General features: G+C 48.2%; 1 long non-coding RNA gene across 1 annotated transcript; it reads left to right on the forward strand.

Moving 5' to 3' along the window:
• The first annotated feature begins 1,515 nt into the window (after positions 1-1,515).
• LOC117364803 lies at positions 1,516-2,428 on the forward strand. Its single transcript, XR_004540319.1, has 2 exons — positions 1,516-1,856; positions 2,093-2,428. It is a non-coding gene; the product is annotated as an uncharacterized LOC117364803 (long non-coding RNA).
• The last annotated feature ends 4,662 nt before the right edge of the window (positions 2,429-7,090 follow it).

Here is a 7,090-nt window from a genome sequence, read left to right on the forward strand (position 1 = left end):
CCCTTGAAGGCCTGCCTGCTTGCCTGCCTGATCCCCTTGAAGGCCTATCCCCCCTTGAAGGCCTGCCTGTCCCCCCCCCCTTGAAAGCCTGTCCCTCCCTTGAAAGCCTGCCTGCCTGTCCCCCCCCCTTGAAGGCCTGTCCCTCCCTTGAAAGCCTGCCTGCCTGTCCCCCCCCCTTGAAGGCCTGTACCCCCTTTGAAGGCCTGCCTGCCTGTCTCTCTTCATAGGTGGTGCAGGGAGGCCAGGGGGGTGAGCGGTCCTTCAGGGGTGGGGGGGACTGAACGGCAAGGCCGGGAGCACCCCCTCAGGGCTGGCACCCGGGGCGAACCGCCCCCCCGGTCCCTCCCTTAGTACACTACTGAGTATCTGAATGTGCACCACTTGGGTCATAACTGGTATATAAATGTTATAAATTAATTAATTAACAGATTTTACGTCACTAAAATCTGGACCCCTAGACCTGCCCTCAGATCCGCCCAGTTCTACCCATCACCCCGCCCCCTGCTGTCTGTTCATTGGGCAGGAAGGCATTCACACAGGCGTGGATGCAACATGTCATGCACATGCATGTGTGTGCGTGACTTCATCATGTTGCATGCATGGATGCCCCCTCCCAATGCAATTTCTTTTCAAAACCCAGACAAAATGCCAGGTTTTGAAAAGCCGTCCAGACCCCCGGACATGTCCTTAAAAGGAGGGACATGTTCAGGAAAATCCGGACATCTGGTAACCCTAAGTGGGGATGGTCCACCCCTAGTGCAGGGAGAAGCCTTGGTGCTGCTTGAACTCCACTCGCCCCCCCCCCCTTCCCTGATATCAATTTCCTGTTCACAGCTTACAGCTTATTTCGGCGCTGATTGTGGCAGAAGCCATATAAGATAAGTGTTGTCTTTCAATTTGTTGATGGTTCGTCCCGTGTTGATATATATCCATCTTTATTGATAGGGATTGTGGTATGCAGGGTATGCCTGCTAGTAGTGTCCCTAAGGTAGCAGAGCTGGTTGATGCTGTTAGAGACATTCCAGCTTTGAGAAAAACGGTTTGAGGAAACGTAACCATAGTAACGAAAATGCATTCACGTGACTTATAGTCAAAACGCAAAGAGGCAAGGGAACCATACTGATAACTGGTGACGTGATGACGTGTTAATGTGCTGAACGTGCGCGTGCCCTTCGTTCGCCAGGCGCCATGTTGAGGCGCGCTGAATTGTCATTGCGCTGAGTTATCATTGCGCTCAATTGTCTTGCGCTGAGTTGCGCTCAATTGTCTTGCGCTGTTATACCTGCGCTCAATTGTCTAGTGCGCTATTGTCTTTGCACTGAGTTGTTTTCGCATTTTTGTCTGCGCGATATGGTCTTGCGCGCATTTGACCTGTCACCGAGAAAAACAGCAAATCCTGAAACTAGTGTTGTTTTTCTCCAGAAGCACTAGAGGGAGCAAGAGAGCAGATGTGTCTAAAGTGCAATACATATTGAACTGAAAGTAAATACTGTAGTTTTAATCAGGAAGCAGGCAGCTTGCAGAGTGCCATAGAACTCCTTCACTTGGTGGTTGGAGGTGGGGCATTTGCCTATTAAATGCTAGCTGCACTGCTAAGAGAGGAGGAGGTGTCCTAGGACAGGAAAAAGAGAGGTGTCCAGACAGGAAATAGCTAAGCCACATGGCTAGGGAGAAGCCAGGGCTGAGGGTCAGACAACAGGAGAATTGCCATAAGCCATGGACCTAAGAGAGGCAAATGCAGACCAACAAGCAATAGAAGTCTGTTTGAACTAAGGCAAGTGAGATTATTATGAAATGCTGACCGTGTTTAAAAGTGAAGTGGTTTTGCGTCTTGCTGATGACCAGTGCTAGAGACTGTGAGTTTCTTCTTTTATAATAAAGAACTCTTTGCTACACAGTATTATGTGATACCCAGGTTCTAGGAGGAACCGTTGAAAGTTTTATTTTTCTTGTGTTTTTGTTGTTATTTTTTCTCTGGGCTTGTGAAACAGACTGGCTAGTGCAGGAGCGGTGCTGATTAGCACAGCACTGAGAAGAAGTTTTTGTTTTCTTTCTTGCTCTAACTCACTGAGATGTATATGTTTGAACTCAGGGTGAGAACAGAACTCTTTTGCAAAGATTCTACCTGTGTGCACTTCCTTCCTGCCCTACATGTTGCTTAAAGAACACCTGAATAAAGACACACCTGAAGGGAAGACTCTGAGGCATAGAGAAACCCAGGAACTGTTTCCAAGCGTATTTTCTTTTGTTTGTTGCAAGTATGAACTGATGCTGAAATTTCCTTTGATTGGAAGCATTCTGACACTGTGAATTGTATTCTGATTTTTGTCTTTTGAATTGTTCTTTTTGGACTTTCTTTTGAGTGTTGGAAAAGCCAGATACCTTTTTGAACTGAGTTATAATAAAGTATGGTTCATATTTCAGTTACCGATAGTGTGTGGTGTCTTATTGGTTAAAGACCAGTACTCAGTAGTCTCCTAAAACTTGTGCGACCCCTAGAGGTGCATGATAACCTCTGTCACGTGCCACTCAGAGCAGCTGCGGCCGGAGAGTGGCTGTGACAGGGTATAACCAAAGCAAACAATCCTCAGAAGGTATAAGGCAGTGTTCTTCAACCTTTTTACACCCGTGGACTGGCAGAAATAAAAGAATTATTTTGTGGACCGGCAAACTACTAGGACTAAAATTTAAAAAACCCGTTTATGCCCCATCTCTGCAAGCTCGGTCCCCGCAAAACCATCTGATCCCATCTGCACAAGCCGCAATTATAATTTTATATTGAACATATTTTATTAAAGTATAAAAAGAAACAATATTCTGAACAATTGTGATTTTATAAATACAAATATACAGAGCACGGACCAACAAAACCCCTGTCTCCCCTCCCCTTCACATATAACCCCTCTAAAATCAAGAAAACTGAACAAGCCGTTATTATAGAATGCTACATAGAAATATCATGCTAACAGAATACTGCAGTCCCCAGTTATGTCTCTAGCAGGATATATATTTCAAATCTGATATATTCTAATGACAAAATAGAAATAAAATTATTTTTTTCTACCTTTTGTTGTCTCTGGTTTCTGCTTTCATCTTCTTTTCACTCTTTTCCTTCCAGCATCTGCCCGTTCCATCCAATGTCTGCCCTCTCCCCTTCCATATGTATCTGACTTCTTTCTATGCCCCTCTTCCCTGTCCATCCAGCCTGTTCCTCCTCTCTCCTTTTTACATCATTCATTCCAGCTTCACTGCCTTCATTTTTATCTCTCCTACACCAGATCTAGCATCTTTATCCCTCTCTCATTTCTCTGCTGACCCCCTTTCCAGCATCAATGTCTCTCTACTTTCTCATTCCTCTCTCTCCCCTTTCCCTCATCTGATCTCTCCATTCCAACCTGACCCCCTTCCCCTCCTGTAATCTCCCTGCCAGGTGTTTCCTTCCTTTTTTCTTTCTCCCTTCCCTCCTTCCTTTTTTCCTTATCCCTACCCTCCTCCCTCTATCCAACATTAACTCTCTTCCCATCCCTTTCCCTCCTCTCCTCCCAGCAGCATCTCTCCTTCTTCTCCCTTCCCTTCTCCCTCTATTCAACATTAACTCTCTTCCCATCCCTTTCCCTCCTCACCTCCCAGCAGCATCTCTCCTTCTAACTCCCTTCAAGTCCAGTAACAGCTCTCCCTTTATCCAGCAGCTTCCCAGCCTCCTACAGTGGCTTCCTCCCCTTCCAGCAGCTCTCAGTACTTGCCTGCAGGAAGTTGCCGATAAATCACTGCCCTGGCAATTAGGAGAGCTGGTGGGAGGGGAGACAGCCACTGTGAATGCTCCCCAGGATTTTGCTCGCACACGCTGACCATCTCCCTCCACCTACATCTGAATCTGCAGCTCTCTCCGGTCTACTCGCAACTTCTCCGCGGCCCTCTTCAGCAACTCTGCAGGGGCGGTGATCAAGACAGGCTGCCGACGTTGGGACCTTCACTCTCTGAGTCCCGCCTATTTTGTTTCAACTTCCTGTTTCCGAACAGGCGAGACTCACAGAGGGAAGGCCCCGACGTCGGCAGCCTGTCTTGATCGCCCGAGGCTGGGAGGAACCGCAGTCGGCAGGAAATTTAACTGCCGACTTGATCTTGCCGGCCCTGCGCGGACCGGCAGAAATTTTCTGTGGACCGGAGGTTCAAGAACTGTGGTATAAGGAACCAGTGTGCTAGGAATGATAAAGAAGGGGATCACGAATAGATCGGATAAGGTTATCATGCCGCTGTACCGGGCCATGGTTCGCCCTCACCTGGAGTACTGCGTACAGCACTGGTCGCCATACATGAAGAAAGACATAGTACTACTCAAAAGGGTTCAGAAAAGAGCAACTAAAATGGGACCAACAGAATCTACAGCCGCGCCCACCAAACTGCAGCCCCGCAACTGCTCCACGCACCCCTTATTACCTGGAGAGAGCTGCTATGCCCTGGGTGGAACAAATAGATAAGATAGAGTAACAGGAGTTTAGATAACCACATTTACAGTATTTTCTAACTTAAGGAAAAATTGTACACAGAGTCATAAAAGGTATATGTGCTATAAGGTAGAGAATGAATTTGTCCCCGTTCCCGCAGGAACTCAATTTCTCCATCCTGTTCCCGCAAGTTTTGTTGCTGTCCCTGCCCCATTCCTGTAAGCTTTGCCATAACTACACAAAACTCGAGCCTTTAGGATTTTAAAGTGTGTGAGGCTTGTGCAAATGAGGACAGAGCTTGCTGGGATGGGGCAAGGACAAGAAAAAAACTCACTGGGAACAGGATGGGAAAATGAGTTCCCACAGGGATGGGGAAAAATTTGTCCCCGTGTAATTCTCTATTATAAGGAAGTTCTGCAACAGGAAGTGCAGCTGATATTAGTCCTTGTGTGTGACTTATCTCATTATTTGCTTCTATTGAAGGCTTCGGAGAAGAAGCAGATTTTCACCTGCTTTCTGAATTAGAGATGGTCTTGCATTAAGTGAAGCATTTTTGGCAGAGCATTCCAGAGTGTGGGGCCTTCTCTGGAGAAGGCTAATTGTCAAGTGTCGTATCATGTGTGAGGATGTAGTTAGGGATACTCCTTGAGACCTTGTAGGTTCACAGAGGAAGATCCTGTCCTTCCAGTACTCTGTTCCATTGCTACCCTTAAGAGCAGAGATAGTGTTAAATTTAGCCCTATATTGTACTAAGAACATAAGAATTTGCCGCTGCTGGGTCAGACCAGTGTTCAGTCCATCGTGCCCAGCAGTCCGCTCCCACGGCGGCCCCAGGTCAAGACCAATGCCCTGAGACCAGCCCTACCTGCTTATGTTTTGGTTCAACAGGAACCCGTCCAACTTTGTCTTAAATCCCTGGAGGGTGTTTTCCCCTATAACAGCCTCCGGAAGAGCGTTCCAGTTTTCCACCACTCTCTGGGTGAAAAGAACTTCCTTACGTTTGTACGGAACCCTTTCAACTGTAGAGAGTGCCCTCTCGTTCTCCCTACCTTGGAAAGGGTGAACAGCCTGTCTTTATCTACTAAGTCTATTCCCTTCAGTATCTTGAATGTTTCTATCATGTCCCCTCTCAGTCTCCTCCTTTCAAGGGAGAAGAGGCCCAGTTTCGGTAATCTCTCACTGTACGGCAACTCCTCCAGCCCCTTTACCATTTTAGTCGCTCTTCTCTGGACCCTTTCGAGTAGTACCGTGTCCTTCTTCATGTACTGGTAGGCAGAAAAACATTTGCAGAAATCATATGATGTGATCCTGATGCTTATTTCAATTTTGTATCAGATGGACTTGGGAAAAATCCATTGCTTAGTCCTAGGATAAGAAGCGGTGGCATGGTAAGGGGGATCCGCCTGGGCGCCGTCTTGAGGACGTGGGCACTTGTTCTCCTCTCTACCCCCCCCCCCCCCCACTGCCATGCATGTGTGCTGCTTCCCTTCCCCCGCACCTCAGTAACGTTCCTGGTGTGACTAAGCTGCTCTCACACCAGTGTCAACTCTTCCTCTGATGTCACTTCCTGGACCCACACCAAGGAAGTGACATCAAAGGAAGTGCCAACCCTGACACAACAGCAACTTGAGGGTTTGCTGCTCATGCCAGGAATGTTATGGTGGTAGGGAGAAGGGAAGCAGTGCGCATGTGGCAGGAGGAGGTGGAGAAGGGGGGGGCACCACTGCTCCGGGTTTCTCTCATCCTTGCTATGCCACTGATAAGAAGCATCAAATTTGTTTTACTGTTTGAGATCATGCAAGGTGCTTGTGATCTGGATCGGCCACTGTTGGAAACAGCACACTAGGCTTAATGGTCTGTCACCTGTCCCGCTATGGCAACTCTTATGGCACAGCCACAAGTGGAAGGGGGCTCAGAGTCCTGCGTCCCCTTACCATTGGTTCAGGCCCCCTCTGTTTTAATGGCTGATGCCTTCTCCACGAGTCTTGCCAATGCTGTCTGAGCAGTATTTAAGTCAGCAGATGCACATTGGTCTCTGACCCCGGCTCCTCACACATGTTTAGTTCAGCAACTGAAGTGAACATGTGCAGGAGTTCCAACATTTGTAGCTGAAGTGCACTGCCAACTTAAGCACTGCTCTGGCAGCACAGACAGGACTCATTGAGGAGATCTCTTTGTCTGGAGGGGCTTGGTATTCCCTCCAGCAAAACTAGGCCTCAATTTTGCAGTTGCAGTGATGTTGGGGGGTGGGGGGGCGGTTAGGGAAAGAATACCTTGCCCCCTCGGTCTACCTTTAGGCTTCCCCCTCCCAAAAAAGTGCACCTCTGGCTATGTCCCTGGTGCTGCGGTATTCTGAATCAATTGGAGCTGATGCAAACACTTTATAGTCACATCAATGCTGTTTGCATTACAGTAATCCTCATACATACTTAATTCATGCATGTGAACTGACCATGCATGAGGAGTGCCGGTATTGACAACTGGAAAGCATGTCACCGATTTCCTCACGCTGGAGTTTGTGGGGCCGCAGAGCTCTTTGGCTGGTGGGGCTTGGGCATCCCTGCCAGCCATTCAGGGTACTACAGGGCCCAAGCCCAAAGTGGGAGACCCAGGCTGCCAAGCCTCCCTTCCCCCCCCCAGGGCTA

This window comes from Geotrypetes seraphini, chromosome 8 (assembly GCF_902459505.1).
Source record: "Geotrypetes seraphini chromosome 8, aGeoSer1.1, whole genome shotgun sequence".
NCBI classification, from domain to species: domain Eukaryota; kingdom Metazoa; phylum Chordata; class Amphibia; order Gymnophiona; family Dermophiidae; genus Geotrypetes; species Geotrypetes seraphini.